Below are 23,719 nucleotides of genomic sequence, written 5' to 3'. Positions count from 1 at the left end.
CCAACTGCCCTGACTAGATTACCTGAAAAGTACAAACCAAAGTATGTGACGTATACTGAACAGTTAAACCAGCAAAGAGAAGAGTGTGGACTCTGTGCAGTACCCATAAGAGTACCTATACCTAAGAGAATATGGGAGGTAAAGTACCCATTGAGGAAACCATACCTGCATACAAGACGATATTATGGCCATTTGAACAAGATTCCTGAAGAAGTAGAGAAACTAAATGGCAAAGATGAATGGTGACGTCATACAAAGTGAATCGACACCCATATAGAAAGATAACCAGACCAGAGAGGCAGACGATTTATAAAAATAAAGAAGTACCAAGGATAAGTCACATCTTGGGATCAAACCTGATGAAGATAGTTAGTTTAAACGTGTACAGATGCAATGAAATGCAAGCAGCAAAGCAATCATGAAGCTAGCCACATGCTTTCAAATAGAATAGACCGCGGCAAGCGCCAAAATACATATATACATATATACCTCTATAGAAACATATGGACAAGTAAAGGATGGATGTTTCCACTACGCATATAAGCAGTACTGAACAAAGCAAGAAGGCCTCATTCAAGTGTCGCATTTAAGAAAAGCAATTGAATTAAACAGAATAAAAGTTCAGGTAAGGAGTTCACTGAGCTAAGAAAGCTAAGGTCTTATCAAACTGGAATTGGCTGACATTGGATACAATTAACGTGAAAGAACAGAAGCTCCTGTTCAGGGAGGTCAAGCAAAAACAAAAGACGTCAGAGGACTATTGGAGAATAAAATCAAATTCACGAAAAGGCTCAATTTTATGGTGTCCAGTCACATGATAGAGGGAAGTTGGACGAACGAGATGATCACACCTACGCACAGAGGCCGACTGGTGCCCATACTCCTTAAAAATTCTCAGAGAACAGTATAAACTCAAGGCCAACTTCAAAGCACTCATTGACACTGGACCATGGAGGCGATGATGGATGATATGCTAATTGGTGAGAAGCTGGTGCTAAGATGAGCTCACCCACACCTGGTTGTTCAGTCTGCATGGTGCTAACGTAGGTGGAAAATTACAGATGAGGGTTAGAAGCCAACCAATTCTAGGGGACCACGTAGTTGGGGGTCCTATAGCTTGTGTAACCAAAGTGTCACGCTGCTTACCTGGGGTTCAGGGTCATCTTACTGTTTATGGCGTGCCCCATCCTAGCTGATTTATCTACGCTTTCGTCTAGGGTGTCCTGGGATTTCCATGTCCCCGGGAGCTTCTGGGTTTCCCATTTGTGCTGGGCTGCACATGTGCGGGCGGCTGTGTCTCGCCCTCCGCGCATGTGCAGTGCACAGGGTCCTCAGGCTAAGACGGACTTGCGATCCGAGCCTCACTTTGGGTATTCCAACACCTAGGAACTGCACGGCTTGCGTTCCAAGACTTCCAGGTGTTGGTTGCCCTTTATAAGGAGCCGGGCCATTTCAACAAACTGCGTCTCAACGCGGTCTGTTCCAGATCGTGTTCGAGCTCCAGTTTCTTCCTCCTGGCCTGATTTCTGGTTTTTTCCTGTTGCCTGTTTCCTTCCCCTAGCAGTGCTGTCCTGGACCTTCTGTCTCCTTTGCTCCTTGCTCCTGGCCAGCTTGCTCTCCTGTTCTTTTGGTCCCTATTGTCCTGGGGTGGTTCCCCTTTTCAGTTCATTCTGTGGATAGCTCTTGCTCCTCTGTTCCTGGGTTCCCCTTACCTTGCCTTGTCTCGCCTGCCTCCTGCCCTGCCTTGAGACACTGCCCTTTTGGACTCATCAGCTCTCATTTCCACATCATTGCCTGTGGTTTCACCATCATCTGGATCCAGCTGTCTACAGAGGGACTTCAATTCTCACCTGGAAACGCTTCCCCTGTCAGTGCTTGCACTGTCCTGATGCCACGCAAATCAGGGGAAAGTGCACCCGTGGCAATGGGAGCTTGTTCACCTCCAACCCAGTTCACGTTCGGGTGGGAGTCGGACTGGTTCCCCGCGTCATTCAATCTCTACAGGATCTTCCGACAGTCTGGCATCTTCTCCGAGACCATCAACCGGACGAACAGGTACTCAGCGCCCTCAAGATGCTTTTCTTAATACAATGCGACGTTGTACATTTAGTGACCTTCATAGTGGCCATTTTAAAGGGAGGGCTTAGTTGCCCCACCTGATGTTAACTGTCCAATTACCTTCTTTCGTTACTCCACATAGATATAGAGCTTATACTTATTTATTCACTTAGAATCAATCCCTCCTCCCGTTAGTTTTTTTTTAGTTTGCCACGTAGGATGACGTTGGTAATGACGCAGGTCAAAACGTCAATGATGACCAGTTATGGGTATAAAAAGCCCAATTTTTTATGAAGTGAGTAGAGTCAGAGTATCGATCGATTGCTGATGTTCGTTGTACTCCCTGTTTTAGATACTTGACATTAAAACAGACAAACTTTGCCAAACTACTTGTGTCGTCTTGATTATTGATGTATGAATAAAATCTGCATCCCCATCCATCTCCAGGGTATTGCTATTCATCTTAAAGGGCTGTTTAGGAAAACCCAGCTCACTTGGTAGCAGATGATGGTTTGATAAAATAACCATCGGCCATCGACATAAGTAACTTTAGAGTCTCTGCAATATCGCACAACCTTTGCCATTTGGCTGACAGGACTTGAAGCTCCCCGTAGAATTGGATAGAATAGAAAACTCCTTGCAAGGGATGGTTTGACAGGACCCCTATTTTCAGATAGAAATGCATACGTGAAGCAGATTGAAATGCGGCTCGAAGAGGCGGTAACAAAAGCAGTGATCCTGAGGGTCCGAAGAAGAAAAATATGCGAACGGTGAGTAAATAGACCAAAGAGTGTGGCAAAGGGATGCATGTATAGTAAATAACGGAGAGTAACGGAGGGAGGTGGGATAAAATATGACGTAAGAGTAATAGTGTAATATATATGTATAGAGGAAACAAGATATTGACTTGAGTGTGGCCGAGCAATATATAAAGAAGAATGAGGCCATGATAAGAGAATATGCCCTGTTCCTAGACTTTAAAGAGTGCTAGCAGTAACCCTTATCTAGAGTCCCATAAGTGGATGGCGTAGGAGACGGGATCGATTAAAGACGATTCAGAAAGAGATAGGTTTAAGTTTCAATCAGAGCAATCTTAGAGGGCAAGACGAGTCTTAAGAAGAAGATTGTGAATAGTACATGTGGCTGGTCAAGTCTGTCTGTTTTTTTTTATGTGATTGAAAGGTGTGATGACGTCAGAGTTGAAAGAAAAATGCTTATGTAATAGAGAAGAGTGAAGTTGAGACACGAGAATTGATTGTTTTAGAATTGAAACTTTGATGGTTGTTTTTTAGCAAGATTAAAGTAAAAACAATTGTGTTTTGACGGAATTGGAGCTTGCGACGATTGGGGCTCGCTCATAAGTGTATTTTGATTGAGATGTAATTTGAAAACTGTAATCCAAGCATAAGCGAATGGTAGCAAAGAGAAAAGTGAAGGTTAAAAATGGAAGAAGTTACTCCATTAGTGCATCTTTGCAAACAGCTACTTAAGCACGCAATGAAACTTAAAAATACAGTGCAGAGTGGGTTAAAGGAACTGCAGACAAAATGTTTATGCCATGGCCACAAGGTGGATCATTATCGAATGCACTTCTACAGCATATGACAACGTATTTGCATGCAGCGTACAAAGGAAAAAAGATAGAAAAGCACCTAGCGTGTCTAGAACTTAGGAAAATGTATGAACATGAAAAGGAGGAGGAGCCTCCTTTAGATTGGATACTCAACATATGCATAGAAGGGGGTGAAGAGCCTTCTGCTCCACCCGTCCTGTCTGAAATAAAAGACGAAACTAAGAATGATGAAGGATTATATCTGCTAAGGGAACTTTAAGCAGCGATGGGATATAGCAATCCATCATATGAGTCACCTACGCAAAGTAGTGACGAGGGCCCAGAGAAAGATACAATCTACAAAGTTCCTGAGGGACAAGGAGAGACACGACAAGGAGAGACATGATCGAGCAAGTACATCTCTAGATATAAGGAGAGAAATAAAGAGATAGAAAGGAGGCAAGGATAAAACTGATGAGATAGCGCTGTTACAGAACAAATGGATGGGAGGTCAGATTTTACTTAAACTCGATGGTAAAGGCATCGAAGATGTCAGACAAAGGGGAGATCAAGACGAACAAGACATAAAAGACAAAGAAAGGGAGCAACGATTGAAAGATGAGTCAGCAAAAAGAAAGGATAGACAAAGACGAGAATAGTTATATCAAGATGAGCACGCTAAAAAACAAGAGAGAGCAGAAGAGCAAAGAAAACGTGACAATAGACAAAGAACAGCCGATGAATAGGAAAGTCTAGGAAGAACAATAATAGAAGATGATGAACAGGAAAGGATAAGAGAGAAAAGAATACAAAGGCAAAGGGATGATGAGATATGAAGGGCATGTGAACAAAGGGATATGAAAAAGAAAGAGGAAGACAGAGTAAGAGAGGAAGCGACAAAACGCAGAGAAGTCAATGATAACATGGAACGCAAAAGAAGGCAGAGAGCACTCGATCTTGAGTATTTGGAAAGAGAAGTAAGAAATCCCAATCGACAGTTAACATGGGAAGACATAGAGGAATTTTTCCCCTAATCATTACCAGGTACACCTAGAGTAAATCTAGAAGATGAGTTTGACTCATGGAGTATTGGGGAAATAATCGACAAAGTATACCACGAAATGCAAGCCTGGAAAGAATCACAAGGGAAGGGAAAAAATGATCATCTTGAAAGCACTCAGTTGTACGACACGGAGGATATCTCCTGTAGTGCGAGACACAAGGAGCTGTATTTAGACAAACTAACATTAAATAGAGATGATGATGAGAGAAGTCGCACGAGTTGGGCACCAGAAGTATCAGACGAAGAAAGGGAAACCTTCCAGAGGGAAGAGAGAAGTGATATATGTGGTCCAGAGGGATATTCACCTATGGATAAGGGAGTAAGATGGTGAGATTTAAAAATACCTATGTCTAAGGCACCAGAGCCACTGACACAGTCAGACCGACATAAGGGGCAATCCCACGGTCAGAGGGGGTGAGTTCCCGCCTTATGTAATCAGGTTAAGATCATTGCAAGGTAGACGCCGATGTGGGAATATTACCCCAGCGGTAGATAGACAAATGGTGAGAGATGAGAATAAGTTTTGGGTGTCACAATTCCCCTTGTTAAAAAAAGGAGGGGCCTGGCTGCACTACATACCGTGGCGTCAAATGGACAGAGCTAATTTTTTTTTTTAACTTCATTTAACAGTTAGCTTGGCATCGCATCAGAGAACAATCTTAACATTTCAGATCATTGAGATAATTTGTGGTACAATTACAGCATTGTGAACCAATAAAAAAAAACATTGTCACATTGGAACATATAAGGGAGCAAGCATCTGGTTAACCATATTTTCATCATGCGTTCCCGCTAAACAGCGGTGGGGAGGAGAGAGGGTGGTGTATCTGTGTCTTCCCAGGACTCATCAGACAAAGAGGAGATATACTGTCGAAAGTCGCCCCAAATGTCTCTTGGTCTTGACCTGGTCGGTTGTGTCAGTATCCAGCACTCCTCGGTATCCGAGGTCCATGTAAAGGCGCAGAGCCACTGTTCATATGTGGGGGGTCGGGGTTAAAGCCATACCAGGAGAATACAACGGGTTGCCAGGAGGAGCCCCAGGCTTGCCAATTTCTTGAGGCCCCAGCTTAATGCAGGTAATTCATAGAAAAAACAGGTTCGAGGGGATGGGGAAATGGTACATTCTAACATGTCTGATAGAGCCGTGCACACCGTAGCCCAGAACTGGGCTATTTGAGGGCACGACCACACCATGAGCATGAAGTCTGCGTTCGCAGATTTGCATCATGGGCACGTGTGTGGGTGCTCTCGTGACATACGATGTAGCCTAGCCGGTGTATAATGAAATCTATGTAATAGTTTACATTGAATTAATTTGAAACTGGAATTGTATGAGATGTATGTGAGCGGGCGCACATGTAATTCCAGCGTTGCTCGGTCAACTCAACCTCCAAGTCCCTGGCCCAGGATTCCCTAAGTTTGGTGAATGGGGGGATGCTTGGGTTTGGAATGTGGTGTATAATCTTGAAACCTTAACCCTAATGGACACGGTGCCAATGATTTCTGATAGGATTGGGTCATCCTGTGGGATGGTGGGAAAGACAGGGAGCCTAGTTTTCAACATTCGCCACAGACAGGCATACTGCAGCCAGCAAGCATGTCTGCCTCGTAGTTGTCCAGGGAGCTCAGTCCACTCTGTGAAGGCCCCTTGTTCAAATACATCTCGGATAGTTAGGAAACCTGCCGTTGCCCCGCGGTCCTCAATTCTGGAGTCCACCCGGGGGCAGTTGGGGAAGAAGTTCCAGAGGGGAAAATCTCCATGAATGGTTGTTTCCATAGCCTGGCTAAGGCCTGGCTAAGGCTGGCTAAGGCCTGAACAGTTGCTCCCACGGGGTCCGATGGTTCGAACGGAACCATACAGTTGGGCAACACTAAGGTATGGATATCACATTGATCCGCATTTAGGTGTTCTAGTTTAACATGCAGGGGTGGATCTGTAGGCACAAACCAAAATGATGCATAATAGGCTTGGGCTATCCAGTACCCATCAAAATTGGGAACTCCAAGGCCTCCCCTAACCACTGGGCTCGTTGTGAGCTTCAGGTGAACAGCGCCCAAGTGCCAGAGGAAAGAATTAGTGGTTCAGGCGAGTGTTGTAAAGAAATCTCGGCCATGCCAGATCAGGAGATTTAAGAATCTGTACAGCATTTGAGGCAGTATCATCATTTTGAGAACAGCAATCCTGCCCGCTAGGGTTATTGGAAGATTCGCCCACCCGGCACATTTCCGAGCCAGTTTGATTAAATAGTTGCCATAGTTGTTATCATATAGAGAGACAGGGTCTCACGTGATTACCACCCCTAGGTATGTAAATTCAGATTGGTCCCAGGCAAAGCCCTGAACGTCGGAGGGGGGCGCGGTGGCCTCGGTCAACGGGAAAATAATTGTTTTATTGTAGTTCACTCGAAGACCCGATAATTTGCTGAAGCGAATAACATCTTCCAGCATTGGGGGTAGGTTTGTTTGAGGCTGTCGAATGAACAGAAGGGCGTCGTCAGCATATAACGAGATTATCTCGGCGGAGCCAGAAGGTGCAATCCTCGGTGCGAGTGTCTCTGTCGTATATTATCAGCCAACGGCTCCATGACCAGAGCAAATATCAGTAGCGAGAAGGGGCACCCTTGTCTCGTGCCTCTCTCTATCTGAAATTGCGTCAAGCACAAATTGTTAGTGCAGACCCTCGCTACTGGGGAGGAGTATAATAGCTTAACCCAGGTTCTAAATTGGGGGCCAGAATTACACCTCTCGAGCACCTGCCATAGAAATCTCCATGAGACTGACTCAAATGCCTTTTGCATGTCTAGAGTTTCTGCAACAGCCAGGGCACCACGGTCAATGCGGGTTAATATATTGAATATTCGACGCAAGTTATATGAGGTGGAGCGGCCTGGGATGAACCCTGATTGGTCCGGACGTATGATGTAGTACATATATGGAGCCAATCTAAGGGCCTGAACCTTGGCGTTTAGCTTAGCATCACAGTTGATAAGCGAAAGGGATCGATAAGAACCACCATCTGTAGTGGGTTTACCTGGTTTAGGCAGCACTGTTATTATTGTTTGTTTGTTTGTTTTATTATTTGTAATGCGCGAGCGTACCCGAGGGTATCAGGGCGCAGCTTTATCAAGAATATGCGAAGCTTAGTTACAATAGTCATAGAATATACAGAAAGACAGGAAGGTACACCAAAATTATATACATATCAACAATTAGTTACATAGATAATATATACATATAGACAAGTGGGCGCACATGGTTACAGTCTGTGCGGGTCGCTTGAGTATCTTTGACGGCCTATGTTTTCAGCCAAAAAACTACCTTAGATTGGAAGTTCTGGTAGGGTAAGTCCGCTCTGAGATTTGGCGGTAAGGAGTTCCACAGTTTGGCTGTTTTCACTGGGAAACTATTACCCCCTATGGTGGCTTGTTTAAAGTTAGGGACTGTAAGGCAGTCTTTGTAAGCGGTTCTGGTGGGTCTCAGGGAAGGTTGTCTGTGGAATCTATTTATCAGGTAGGTAGGGGCAGCGTTATTGAGGGATTTGTGAGTGAGCGATGCAGTTTTTAAAATAATTTTGTTGTTGATAGATAGCCAGTTGCTCTGTTCGCTAAATCCTGAGATGTGCTCTCTTCTGGAGATGTCCAGAGCCGCACTGAGGCCATTATTCTGGAGAGTTTGTAGTTTGCTATTGGTAGCCTTGGATGATCCCAGATAGAGGGCATTACAATAGTCTAGGCGGGACAGAATAAGGGCTCTAGAGAGGGTAAGGCAGCTAGTATCAGACAGAAATGGTTTAGCTGTGCAGATTAATTTACACGTGTATGCCGTGGAGGAGGCCAGGGAGCTCACCTGTCTTCTGAAGGAGAAATTAGAGTCCAGGTAAAAGCCCAGAGTTTTGACCTCTTGTCCAACCTTAATGTTGTTGCAATCGATCATGAAAGAGTTGTAGACAGGGCCAAGTTTCTTTAGGCTGGATGTGGTGCCTAGAATGATAAGTTCAGTTTTATCATCATTCAGGCATAGTCCATGTAGGGCCATCCATGCCTGGATGATGATGTACACCCTATTTAGCAAGGCCAAATCCTTTCCATAATCTCCAGAAAGCGGAAGGAGGATCTGGGTATCATCTTCATAGTTAGTTTAGGTGATACCGAGATGATCCAAATCATCGAAAAGGGGCTTGGTAAATATGTTGTATAAGGTGGGGGAGACACAGGAGCCTTGTGGGACACCACAGGTGATGGGTATGGGGTCTGCCGCCGCAGTAGGTGAGAAGACCCTAATGGTTCTACCGTTGAGAAAGGAGGTAATCCAGGTGATGGCCTCGGCCGAGAAGTGAGCTGATGTGTGGAGGTGTGTGCATAGGACAGAGTGATCGACCAGGTCGAAGGCTGCAGACAGATCGAGGAGGAGGAGTAGGGCAACTTGGCTGTTGTCTCTGGCGTATCGATCTGAGCTTTCAAGTCAATGAGGGCGGTTTTGGTTCCATGTTGAGGGCGGAACCCTGATTGTCTAGAGCCTAATAGATGGTTTTCTTCCAAATGCTTTTGTATTTGTACATAAGCGACCTTGTCTAGAATTTTTAGTAGGAAGGGAACGGTCGTTATGGGTCTGTAGTTAGTGGGCGTGGCTGGGTCGAGTGTGGTTTTTTTTAATAGTGGAAGGACTCAGGATTGTTTCAGATTAGTGGGGATAGAGCCAGTGGCGAAGGAGGCATTAATCGGTTTCGTGATGAAGGGGGAAAGGTCACGGGCGGCATCGTTAATGAGCTGTGCTGGGCACAGGCCTCCTTGACAGTTGGAGGGTTTCAGAGACAAGATGATTTTTTTCTACTTCGAGAATCGTGACTTTAGAGAAGTTAAAGCGAGGGAGATCTGTGAGTGTGGGTGTGTCTGGTGTTTTTGAGGGAAGAGCGTCGTTGAGGGACACTTTTTTGCAGGATATTTTACTTTGGAGGGTCGCGATTTTGTTAGCTAGGGCGCTTTGAATTTCTGAACACCAGTTTTTGTCTTTAGTACAGGTGTCAGGAGGTACTATGGGGGTTTCAACTTCTTTAAGGATGGAGAAAAGTTCCTTCATGTTTGATTTCGCTTGGGATATGCGAGAGTCAAAGGAGGTTTGTTTAGCCAGGTAGATTTCTTTTTTGTAGAGTGTGGCTAGATTGGAAAGTTTGAGGTTATTCATGGCTGAGGGGGATTTTTTCCAAGTGGCCTCACAATTCCTTTTTTGTTGCCTTAAATTTTTAAGGAATGGGGTGTACCCTTTCTTTAGGTGCGTATTTGGTTTGCTGGGTCTCAACTTGAGGGGGGCATTAGGTCCAGCGAGGTGGCCATGATCTTATTATATTCTTCAACCAGGGTCTCAGGGTCTAGGTTGTCTGGGAGTGAATTGAGTGTAGGGAGTAGATTCGGGATGAGTCTTTCAGCGGTCATATTCTTCTTATTTCTTGTGAGGGTGGGTGGGCCCTGATCATAGGAGGGGGTGGGGGTCTGTCAGTAGAGAGCAGGAACAAAACCAGTTGGTGGTCGGTCCAGGCTAGGATTGAGGTGTTTGTAATGTTCGCTAGACAGTTGTAATCGGCCACCCAATCGAGTGTTCTGCCTTTGTCATGTGCAGGTGCCATACTTGTTTGCGTGAAACCTAGTTCCGAGAGAATGTTGACTATGGTGCTGGCGGAATGGTCTTCAGGATCATTGTAGCCCATGTTGAAGTCACCCAGGGTGAGGACTTGGGTAGAACTGGTAAGGTTACTGGAGAGGATGGTATTAATATCTTCATCAAAAGTACTAATGGGGCCTGGTGGGCGGTAGATCAGGTGGATGTTGAGAGTTTGGGTGTTGGTAAGTGGGATTTTGACTGAGAGTGTTTCGCATGATGGGACGATGGTGGGTGTTGCTAGCCTCATGGTAAGACTGCATTTGTGGATAATGGCAACACCTCCTCCTCTGGAATTAGGACGATCTTGTCTCAGGATGGAGTATTTATCTGGGACTGACAACATGAGCATGGGTCCTGCTGCTGGGTGCAACCAGGTCTCAGTAATGTCAAGGAGGTCAAAGTCTTCATTGAGGATTAGATCGGCAATTTCTGTAGCGTGAGCTACTAGTGATCTGGCATTGATCAGAGCTCCCTTTATTTTAGGGCTGGTGATGTTTTTAGTGGTAGTAATGTGGCACTTGTCCTGTGTGTACTCAGGAATAGCCTGAATGGGGGAGCTGAGTGAGGGTTTAAGGTTAGAATTTTGGGGCGTTTGATTTTTTAGTGGAGGACCTAGGTAACATTTTGGAATTCTGTAGGGTAGGTGGGCTAAGGGCTCGTAAATTTTGGCTATTCTGGCTCTGAGTCCTAGGTTCCTATTGATGGTAGAGCGAGGGAGACTGGTACGTTGCAGTGGTTGGGGGTAATTTATATCTAGGTATGAGGACTTGGTGGTAGGCATGGTTGAGTATTGCACGTTAGGTGGCTGAGGAGCCATACTTGGCCGTAATGCAGTGTTGATGAGGATCAAGGTGCAGGCAAGCAAGTTGGTGGTTGATATACGCATGCTCAGTGGTAATGGCGATAGTGTTAGGTGATCAGGAGTTGACTTAGTTGACACCGGTTAGGCCGATAAAAGTTAATGTGACACCTGGTTAAGATAGTACAAATAGGCTGAGTTCCATTGAAGTGACACCTAGATAGGACAAAATGAGTTAGCTACGAAACATTGAGAGGCACTTCAATTAGGATAGAACAGTGTAGCTGAGATGCACTAGTAGTACCCCGAATTGTGATAAGGCAGTATAGCTAGAGGCAGTAGGTAACACCTAGATTAGCAACAGGCAGTCTGACAGAAATGCACTGATGACACCTAGATTTGAAATGATACATTATGGCTAAAGGCGGTGAGTAACACCTAGATTTGACGTCAGACAGAATGACTAGAATGCACTGGTAACACCTAAATTAGATAAAACAGTATGGCTAGAGGCAGTGAGTGACACCTAGATTTGACATCAGACAGAATGACTAGAATGCACTGGTAACACCTAAATTAGATAAAACAGTATGGCTAGAGGCAGTGAGTGACACCTAGATTTGACATCAGACAGAATGACTAGAATGCATTGGAAACACCTAAATTAGATACAACAGTATGGCTAGAGGCAGTGAGTGACACCTAGATTCACATCAAACAGAATGACTAGAATGCACTGGTAAGACCTAAATTAGATAAAACAGTATGGCTAGAGGCAGTGAGTGACACCTAGATTTGACATCAGACAGAATGACTAGAATGAACTGGTAACACCTAAATTAGATAAAACAGTATGGCTAGAGGCAGTGAGTGACACCTAGATTTGACATCAGACAGAATGACTAGAATGCACTGGTAACACCTAAATTAGATAAAACAGTATGGCTAGAGGCAGTGAGTGACACCTAGATTTGACATCAGACAGAATGGCTAGAATGCACTGGTAACACCTAACTTAGATAAGACAATATGGCTAGAGGCAGTGAGTGACACCTAGATGTGACATCAGACGAAATGACTGGAATGCATTGGTGACATCTAGATTTGAGATGGGACAGCTTGTCTAAAAAGCGTTTAACCTGTGTTCGGCCCTGGAGTATTCTATGAAATTGCACATTATGTTACAAGCCCTCCAACAGATACTTGCAAGGCAACATCAACATAAGTTATAGGATTTGATTAAGGGCAGATTAATGGCAAGCTTGGGTAGGCTAACTCTGGTCAGCAGTGATTGTAGTTATGTTAGCACAGGTAATAGCGTATTGATCAGGCGGTGCGTTCGTGCATGTGGAGAGTAATATGCAGGCACAAATGTGGTGGCTGAGAGGTACACAGATGACAGGGTGTCAGCGGAGTAATCCAAGTGGCACATTACACATTACACGAGGAGAGAGGGTGGTAGAGTTCCTATGAGACATGCTTCGTTCCAGAGGGCAAGTAACAGGGGGACCAGATGAGATTTGTAGTTTTTATAAAACTCAATCTGGAAACCATCGGATCTTGGCACCTTCCCTGAGGCCAGCGAGTCAATGGCATTTGATAGTTCTTCAGCAGTGATCGGGACGTCGAGGGCCTTCCTGGTTTCCGTGGAGAGGACTGAGAGCGGAAGGCCAGCCAGAAATTCACTGATTTCATCTTCCATTGCTGTGTCGGCATTGGCGTATAGTTTCTCGTAGAAGGAGCGGAATTCGTCGTTGACCTCGCACGAGGCCAAGGCTAGGGTACCATCTGTCTTTTCTATCGCTGGAATATGTGATGATCCCCTTTCGAGCTGGACCAATCTGGCAAGGGTTTGACCAGGATGCTCACCTTCACCGTATCTATGCGCTGCCTGTAGTTTATCCAGGAATTTGTGCTCGCGCTCAGCATGTGCCCGGAATGGGTCTAGTTCACCACTTATGTCAGCCAGCGTGTCAGGTAATTGCGTAGCAGTGTATTGTGCTTTTAAGCCAGCAAGTTTGTCTTCGCTTTTGGCTATGTCTCTCCTAACAGTTCGGAGCAACCCTGCCTCTCTGGAAATTGCCATTCCCCTTATGTATGCTTTTAACGCCTCCCACAAGATGGTCTGGGATGAGACAGAGGCAATGTTTAAAGTGAAGAAGTCGTCGATATCAGTCCCTAATTCGGCTTCGTATGTGACATCCAATAAGGAATATGGCTTGAATCTCCATGTCCGGGTCGCGGGGGCGTCCGCGGGCCATCAGAGGGACACTGTGACTGGTGAATGATCAAAGAATGTCTTAGCAAGGATGGAAGTGTGAGTGATGGTTGCTAATAAAGTGTCAGTAAGGAGCCACTTATCGATGCAGGAATGGGAATTGTGTACCAATGAATAAAAAGAGAATGTACGAGAATCAAGGTAAAGTATACTCCATGGTTCGGCCAGTTCAAAGTGGGCCTGTATATTCAGGATGGTCCTAGCTGCCTTGGTTAGTTGGCGGGGCTTGGAGCCAGATCTATTAAGGTCCCCCTCCCCCCCAGAGTATCGGAACCAGTGGGAATTCGGATAGGAGTGTGGATAGGTGTTCATAAAAGTCAGGATCATCCACATTCAGTCCATAGACGTTTAACAATACCACCTCTTTACCCTGCAAGGTGCAAAACAATAGAACATACCACCCCACATGATCAATATGGACTGCTTTTTGCTGAAATTGGAGACTCTTGTGGATGATAATCATAGCACCCTGGTTCTGAGAAGAGTAAGCAGGATAGTACCGTTGAGGGCCCCAGGATTTAGCAAATTTCTCACATGTGGGCGCAAGGCTGTGTGTCTCCTGTAGGAAGAGCAAGTTAACATGATGTCTTCCAGCGTAAAGCTGCAATTTCCGCTTTTTAACAGAGTTACCCAGCCCCCTAATATTCCAACTCATGCAAGTTACAGTATCAGCCATCATTCCCCCATTTGTCTGTCACCAGCAGAGGATAGTAGGGCCAACAGTTACCCCCCTCCATCCCAGATTGTGTGCATGTAGGAATGGGTCAATGGTCCACGTGAGCGTGGTATGCAAACCTCAGTCCTCCGGTGCTTGCCAAGCTATTTTCTTGATGTAACCCCCCATCCACCCTCCCCCACCCACATCCCTCACCCAATCGGAGGAATGGTTCCCATCCCAGTAGTAAACCAACACACAGCCATTGGCAACTTTGCCTGGGGGCCTTGGCACCAACCAAACAATAGCACACTCATGCTGTGATATTAACTAGGTCATTGTGACAAAGGATCACTGAAACCAGACTTTCATTTCTGCAACATGGTTCGAACATGTGGGACCTGGTCGCGGACCAGTGGGATCCCCTCCGCAAGGATGTATGTCATGAACCCCTCCGAGTCTTGGCCCACAGAGGAAACCAAACAACACAGTGGGCAGCCGGGGGGCATCCCAAAGGGTGACCGCAGCTACAATGGAGCCCCCCGGGGGGATGGTACATGGAGGGAGCAATACGCAGCTCAGGCCATATTGGAGATGAGGTGTCTGGAGGTGCATGTTCGACCCTAAGCTTAGCAGGGTACAACATGAAGTAGTTCACTCCTAGGTCCCGCAGTTTCTTCTTCACGGACAGGAAGGTTTTACGTTCCTGTTGGATGGCAGTGGAAAAATCCGGATAGAGATAGATTCTGGAAGAGCCCAGGAGAAGCTCGCCCTTGATCCTTGCGGCACGCAGCAGGGTGCCTGTCGCAGTAATTCAACACCCTCGCTATAATTGGATGGGGAGAGGCTCCTGGCTTAGGTTTGGCCATGAGGGCTTGGTGGGCTCTTTCAATAGCAAATTGTGGAGGCAGTTTGGGGGAGTCCAGCAGGAATAGGAGGGTTTGCTCTATATATTCCTCCATGCTGGCCTTCGATGTTGTCCGCCGGATGCCAATAATGCGGATATGTTGCATCTAGAGCACAATTCGAGATCCTAATTTTTCCTGCTGACCTCCTGGACACGTTTGGATAGAGTGCTCACTTCAGCCCAGAGGGAGCCAATGTCGTCTTCAACAGCGCACACTCTGTTTTCCTACCTCCATCACCCGGCTGTCTGCCTTCTCCATATGAGCCTTAATTGAACAAATCGTTCCGCTTATGTCGTCTAGCTTAGAGTGGAGGGTGGTGAACCACTCCCGCATGTACTCAAACATTTTTTATGTGTCTTGGTTGTCCGGGGAAGGCACCACAGCCGCCCTGGGCTCCAACTATGGCTCTGCTGATTTCTGCGTCGCGTTTGCGAACGTATTGATAGTACTTTGTTTCTTGTTGGCCCCTCTGGGCATGCTGCTGAAGTGTGTGCCCGCCAATCGTGGGTTCAGTCAATGGTCTTTAGATCATAAAGGATTAGTTGGAAGTCGCTGGGCAGCAGGATACTGCCAGATGAGTCCGTTCTAAACAGGGCGAGGAGCCCTTGCACCTTCACGGTCGGAGTGGGCAATGGAAGCGTGGCGAAGGGTGCACCTGTCGCTGTTAGGCAGTCTGTGCGTTGTTCCTGGGTGGGCTGTGGCCTCCAAAGTAAATATAGTAATCAGTCCCTAGAGACAGACCAGATTCCTAGTCCAGTACCATCCCGGCCTCCTGTGACTGTCTCACATTACTTGGCGTTTGACTGGCTGGGGCCTCCGTGCGCCGCACGCAGGTGCTAATCATGTGGTCCATACATCAGGCGCAGTGTATGCAGGGAGGCGGGATCAATCATGCAGTTATGACCAGATATGGAAGCTTCAGGTATCAGCGGAGGTGTGTGGTAGCTGCAACCCCCAGGGGGGACCGCCGGCCTGAGTGTAGAGATTGCCACTCTTCCGCAGGGCCAGATGGTCAGGCCCATGTGCTCATGGGCTTGACCGTAGCGTGTGCCATCAGAGGAGCCCGCTTAGGGTATTGGGGAGGAGGCTAATGGGGGGAGATCTACAAGAGACAGCAATGCAGTCCAGTTAGGCGGGATGGGTAAACAGCAGAAATAAAGACCCCCCCCACTGGGAGCAACTGAGATCATGGGGTGTGTCCGCCTCATTTCGGGCGGTAGTCTACCGCTTGAAGCAGCACTCACAGGCTCTGTCAGCCCCAAGGGCCGTAACGGTGCTGCGCGACAGCGGCAGGTACTACCTTCTATGGTGGTGGTAGGCAGCGGGGCAGGAGGCCTGGCCGCTCCGCACTGCTGCCCACTTGTGCGGGGTCCTCTGCATGAGGGCCACGGCCGTGTGCGCTCCTCAGATCACCATTTCAGTCCAGCGGGGAGCGCCAGTTGCTTCCGGAGGGGCGGCCGTCTACGGTGCGGCTGCCAGCAGGGAATGGAAGCAGGCAGGGTCCTAAATGGTGAGGCAGAAGACGATGCAGCCCGGCCGCAGGATGGTCCTGGTGGCGCTGTGGGCAGGAAGCGCGTGAACCGTGCGTTGGTTCAGGCCAGCAGAGCCCCTCCCCCAGCAAGCCCACTGTGCCCCAGGTTCAGGTGCCAACAGGAGAGCACCTCGTGGAACCGCTCCACGGTCACTCCCAGGGTTCTCCAGCGGTAGAAATGCAGACCTCAATAACTTTCCGGCTTCGGCTCCCTCGGGGGCAGGATTCAGCCAGCAGTCGCAGGCGAACCTCACGGCCACATCAGCCCAGTATGGTTGCAAATCGCAATGCCCAAACGGATTAATTCAGGACAAAGGATGTCCCCAGCACGGAGCTCCTGCTCTATGCGGCCATATTCAATCGCACACAACAGCGCCCCCCCGTACAGAGATAATTTAAAGTGCAAACTCCTGAGTTTAACCTCTGGTGCTGGAAAATGGATACATGAGTTATAAGAAATGACAGGAGGAAATACATTAGCTATGGGGGATATTACAGGTCTTCTAATCGCCATACTTGGTGAGAGAGCTGATGACGTATGGACACAGCAGGTTACCCTGGTGTGACTACAGTCAACAGCACACATGATGGAGCGCCATTTAATAACTGCAGAGCAGCAATTTGGAAAGTGCTACGAGTACTATATCCGGATACGTATGATATGGAAGCTATAATGACAAAGAAAGATGAAGAAAGGAGATGATACGTTAGTTTATATTCAAAATTTCCAAGACGCCAGGACGCTTCAGACTCGTGAGGCTTGGGGGAAATCTATACCTGTATTTTATCATATATTATGCCAAGTGCTGCCAGAGCAAGTACAGAAGCAGCTCAAGATATTAGTGGGTATAGAAGCTAAACCATGGTCGGAAATCCAGTTAACTATTGCACATTACTGCAGACTCCTGCAGGAAAAGAATCGCAAAAAGGACGATACGCAAAAAGGTGAGGAAGCAAAATTGGTTCAGTAAAAACTGTCCAAGTACGCCATTGAAGAGTTAATTTTAACTAGCATAGGCGGATCAAATTTACAGCAGGCAGTGAACAGGCCACAAGTAAATAACCAAAGACAATTTGATCAGACAAATAGTGGATATGTTCCGCGAGGAAGGGGTTATCGAGGAAGAGGTTGGCAAGGTAATCAGGCAGAATAATCAGGGATGTTTTCACAATATGCAAAATGGTAATCAGAAAATGCAATATGGGCAGATGGGGAGACCACCGCTTATATATTGGACATGTGGAATGACAGGGCACCTGGCTCGTATGTGTAGAAGCCAAGGGATGGTGCCGAATTATCAGTTTTCGAGACAGGAAATGCCAAATCCACCAGCATTTTCGCAGCAGAGCGGAAATGGATTTGCGCAAAATCAAACAGTGCAGCAGCAAGCGCTGAGAGTGCAGCAAGGCTTGCAATCACACCAACCGCAAGGACATTCACAGCAATCTCCTATGGAACTTCAGCAGAATACAAACACAGAACCGCTAATGACTCGGAGAATAGGAGGTGTCACTGTTGATGGAGGAAATCCATTCACGAGTGATGGAGTGAGACTGTACCCGCAATAGAACAGCTCATTGGGAGACCTGATGTGTTCAGTCCTATATATAAAATGATGAATCCTCATGAGGAACCGAAGATAGACGTAAATATAGGCGGCAAAGCTTTTTCGTTCTTAGTGGACATGGGTGCAATGTGATCGTGTATACGTGAGGGCACATTTTTTATGTCTGGCAATGCGATGAATACTCAGGGCTTTACAGGAGCAACAAGTCGAGTTCCTTTCACAGAAGAATCATCAGTCTCCGTAGGAGAATGAGATATGAAGGTGCCACTGCTTTATATGAGGCAAACACCTGTCAACATATTAGGATGAGATTTGATGACAAAACTGAATATGACCATTTCGTTTACAGACGAAGGCATAATATGCTCAACACTGGGAATGCATTATTTAAACATGTGCAAAATGATCATGGCATTCACAGGACAGATAGCTCCTAGGGCGATACCGCTTGAACCCGAGGTGTTCTATTATGGGATATGCATTCTGTTAACATGGCTACCAAGTCTAGTAGGTAGAATCATGAGAATACCAGATGAGTTTCTATTTAGGCCTCAGATACCCATGGATGAAGAGGAGGGGCACATTTTTCCCTTAGACATAGAAGCAGCTATAGTCCAAGGAAATATGGCGTTACTCGATGCAACTGATGATAAGGGTAGATGATGGAGCACAATAATTGCCATCGAAGAAGGCTGCAGAGTGACAGATGTCACTGATGGGGAATTGTTTGAAGATTACCTATCTGATGACTTTGTGGTATTCAAGATGTGCATTACTTACTGGGTAAAGGCAATCAAGAGAGAAGTTCCGCAGAGAATAATGCTAGCACAGAAGCGTCCCGAATATTTTGATGAAGATATGGCGAAAGTGCCAGTTTCATTATGGACCACTGGCCCCTATGACGTAGGCTTATTGAAAGGGGTTGGGGAGGTGAAGATTAAATTGAAACCGGGAGCAATTTTACCTCAAGCACGACAATATCCCATGTCTCGAGAAGCAGATGAAGGCATCTTCAAGACGATTTTCGCCATGATGGAGCAAGGTATCTTAGTGACATCAGAGTCACCATGTAATACTTCAGTTTATCCTATCAAAAAATCTAAGGGGTGGGGGTCTTGGAAACTAATACAATATTTAAGACCAATAAACCAAATTGTAGAGGCAGAGTTCCCTCTAGTCCCGAACCCACCTACAATTCTGTGTAATATACCTGTTGATGCACGATATTTCACAGTGATTGACTTGAAAAAAGTGTTTTCTCAATCCCATCGCACAAAGACTCACAAGATTTGACATTGTTTACTTTTAGACAAGTGCGATTAAAAAGCACAAGGCTGCACCAGGGGTACTGTGAGTCTCCATCAATTTTCAACATAATCCTCCAGATGGACTTGAGCAATATTGCTTTAGAAAGTGCTGTGCTGCAAGACGTAGATGACATTTTAGTTTGCAGCACCACAGAGGAAGAGTGCAGACACGATTATGTTCAGCTAATGATTATTCTTGCTGAAAAAGGATATAAGGTTGACAAAGAAAAATGACAATATTATCAACAAGAAGTGTTGTACATAGGCAAATTGATTTCACATGAAGGAAAGAAGGTCACCCCTGAAAGAGCTGAGGCCAATTTAAAAACAGCTAAACCACACAGGATAAAGCAGATGTAGAGTTTTCTGGGACTATGTAATTTTGTCAGAGCATGGGTCTTTGACTACAGCTAGTATACAAGGCCTCTCCTACAGGCCTTGAAGAAAGCACAGGCAACGCGAGAAATTCTAGGGAGCCCCAATTATGCAGAGGAATTATTTTTATTCTTACATACAGATGGTACTTTCATGACAGCAGTACTCACACAGAGAACCACATTGGGGTACAAGTCCCTTGCATATTACAGTGGAATCTTAGACCCAGTGATGAGGGGTCACTTTCAGTGCAAACAAGGTTTGGCAGCCACCGCGTTCGCCATAGAAAAGGCTACAAGCATAGTGATGGGATGCACTATGACGTTATTTGTTGAACACGCACTATTTGGCATTTTTGGAAAAACCCGAAAGGTACGTTGACTTCTCAAAGAGCTTCTGACTTTGAGATAGTCATATCAAATCCAGCGATTACAATAGTTCGATGTAAAATAGTGAACCCAGCTATTTTTTATAGCTGAGCCAATCACAGAGGGAGAGCCCATACACGATTGCCCAAACTATGAAGAGTTATGTGGTGAGCTCTCTAGAGTAAAGGAGAATGCACTCACAGGGGGAGAAATTGCTTTCATTGATGGGTCTTCGAGAATCTATCAAAATGATGGACAAAGATACACAGGTGCCGCTGAGGTAAAACATCTGGCAAATGGAGAATTTTGTGTGCTCGTTAGTACTTGATTGCCATCTCATTATTCAACGCTAGCTATAGAATGATTGGTGTTGATACTAGTAATTGAGAATCACACAGACCAGGAAGTAACAGTGTACAGCGACTCCGCCTATGTGACGTTGATGGTGCACGCAGGATTAGCACGCTGGAAAAGGAGGGGCTACCTCCGAGTGGATGGCACGCCAGTGCAGCACGCAGCCTTATTGGACAAGCGTATTAAAGCACTATAACTCCCAGTGGGCATAGCAGTCGTTAAATGTGCAGCTCACACAAAAGGGACAGATTTTATCTTGCATGGAAATCAAGCAGCAGACGCTGAAGCCAAGCGCATAGCAAATACAAATACAGGGATTATGAATATTGAGACCATTGATGTGAATGAAAGGATGAATGTGATGTGGTTGAAGGATATAATCATATGTCTAAAACACAAATAATGGAGCTCCAAGGGGAGGCACTGCAAGAGGAAAATAATTTTTGGAAACGAAGAGGGTGTTCTTTAAACCCCTCTGAAGCATTGTGGCGACAAGACAGCACTGGTAAACCAGTGATGCCTATAGCCTTATTAAGGGTGTAGCTGGAACAGCTACACTACCCAGCGCATACAACTAGGGAAAATCTTGCTGTAACTATTGTTGAGGATTGGTTTGTGCTGAACCTAATGGAACATGTTGCATTTTTTATGGTAAATTGTATTGTTTGCCAACAATTCACAGCTGGGCATACAATGCGCATAGTTAGGGGAGTCATTCCAAGATCTAATGGCCCTTTTCAGCACTTGCATATCAACTATGCCAACATGATACAAGTATGCAATGGATATAGATACTTACTTGTTGTAGTATGTCCCTTCTCCAGATGGATAGAGGCGGGTCCATGCACACACCCAGACTCTACCTGTGCAGCCACATTTTTAGTGCAAGAAGTATTTCCTAGATGGGAGTATGTGAGGTAATGAGATTGGATAATGGACCTCACTTTGTTAATACAGTTTTTGAGCAGATCAGCTCGTTGCTTGGTATAAAGCACACGTTTTCTTCAGCTTATCATCCACAAGGAAATGGGATCTGTGAGTAACTCAACAGCCTGTTAAAAGAAAGAATAGCCAAGTTGAACCTTACACGGAAGAAAGGGTGGTTGCATTGCCTACCACTGGCATTATATGCATTAAGGAACCAACCAGGTTCTGACTAACATCTTACACCTCACGAAATTGTGACAGGAAGGCGAATGAGAACACCCTTAATGCCTCCATCCTGAGTTAGAAGTGATGCTCAGCCGGCGTCAGAAGTTTTAAGATTGGAATTACAAAACTATTTGAACTGTATGACTTCCAGTTTTTCTGTAATTTCAGGACAGTTGCAGAGACGAGGGTGAAGGGCAGTACAGAACACAGAAGGAGATGCTTCAACAACCCATATCATATTCCCAAACTTTACCCCAGAGATGCAGTCCTAGTTTGTAACCACACAAGGAAATGGTGGGATGAGCCCAGGTTCAACGGTCCTTTTGTCGTTGAGGACGTAACGCCATCTGCTGTCAAATTGCAGGTTGGCGTGCTTGGATCTTCTTGGGATATATAAAGAGCTACTCTGGAGAAACACCTCTGCCTACACCCCTCCGCGAAGAAGCTACAATCATCGGGGAAGAACCACAGCATGTGCAGACGAGATAATGACGAAGGAGAACGATGCATAACCTGACAAGTGGAAAGTGTGGAGAACCCTTTAGTTGGAGTGTGGCTTGATTTTGGACACTCCCTTTTGAGATATAGATAAAAGGGTAAAAGGATGCATCGAACACTCTAAGCATCTTAGTTGCAGGGTTAAGGGAAGATCTGCATTCTTAAAGCCACAGTAGCTTATTGGCTTTGGACTGAGGCATGCATAAACCTTGATAAGAATAAGAATATGCCAGATTCTGATCGCGGATACAGCAATTGGAAGAGGGTACAATACCCCGATTCTTTCCACACAGAGTTCTTGTTTGGTTCTACTCATGGTGTTACCCAGTGATGACCTTTCCAGGAACATACTTATGTATTTTGAGTTGGTGGTATGTTCTTATCTGTCACTGGTGGGGAGAACTTGCTGCATTCCAGCTTTCAGTCGAGATCCTGACAATGAAAAAATACGAAGAAGATTGCTCATAGTCTTTGCAGAACAATTCTTGAAGTTGCCAGAGTACAGTGAGAAGAGCACAGATGCCCCTATCAGACAAAGCAGCTCATAGACTGGTCAGTGTGGTGTTCTTTCGTCTAATTGAAGAATACCTGTTGGGAGGCACACTGGTTTGCACACATTCGTGAGAGATGCAAGAAACACTGCAAACTTGAATGTAATCCTGGGAAGTAGTATCATCCAGGTGAGCATCTATTCTGAAAGAAATCACAGAGCGGTGTAGAAACTTTCCTCCGAGGGACAGAACGAGGAAGTGAATAAAAGACAAAACATTTTGTTCCTGCTGACAGGGAAGTTACATGTCATCTGGACTGAAGCAGATTCGAGGCATCGATTGGGAGCTGATATATGAAGCAGAACTCAGAGGTTATTTTTCTTCACGATAAAGGAACATTTGCATCCCGACTGGTGAAAAAACTGGTTCCAGAGAGAAAAAGAAAGTCATTTCTTAAAGTATTGAGAAAGCAGATAGTTGATCGAGGATGAATGCTGAATGAAGGCAGCACTTTCCAGAAAGCAATCTAAAATTGCAGAGCCATTAAAATGTGTTTTTCCTTCCTTAGCATCAAATGATCGAGATGGTATTTCAATAGTAACATTGTGTTGCCCCATGAGAACAGACACACACATTGCCCAAGAAGCAAATGTTGCAAAGTGACATACCTTTGTGTCATTTACACATGCATTATATTCATACTCATATTGCTTTCACTGACAGTGAGAACTGCATTTTATATAGAAGCACATGGGGCCAAAAATCCTGTATATGTCTCTGAGCAGAAAGAAAAGGTGAGCATGGCAATTACAAGGCAGCCTAGACCTTACATAGTTATTCCTGTCCAAAGAAAAGATCGGAAGATACCTGAGCTTGAAATGGATGTTGTTAGTAATCATCACACACAGCACTTGGTTCAGAAGATGCTTTTAAACACCAGAGACAGGGTCGGCGGATCAGGCAAGGTAAGGGGTTTATAAAGTTTGGGCCTACACAGAGAATACATGCAGACACACCTGGTCCAGTGACAAGAGGCCCAAGCACAAGTCCCAAAGAAAAGTCACGCGTAGTGATTATAGTAGAAACATTATGGCCGTCATTAACTGC

This window comes from Ambystoma mexicanum, chromosome 1p (genome assembly GCF_040938575.1).
Source record: "Ambystoma mexicanum isolate Mex_15411 chromosome 1p, UKY_AmexF1_1, whole genome shotgun sequence".
NCBI lineage: Eukaryota > Metazoa > Chordata > Amphibia > Caudata > Ambystomatidae > Ambystoma > Ambystoma mexicanum.
The sequence above is the reverse complement of the archived record's forward strand: the minus strand, read 5'-3'. Positions refer to the sequence as shown.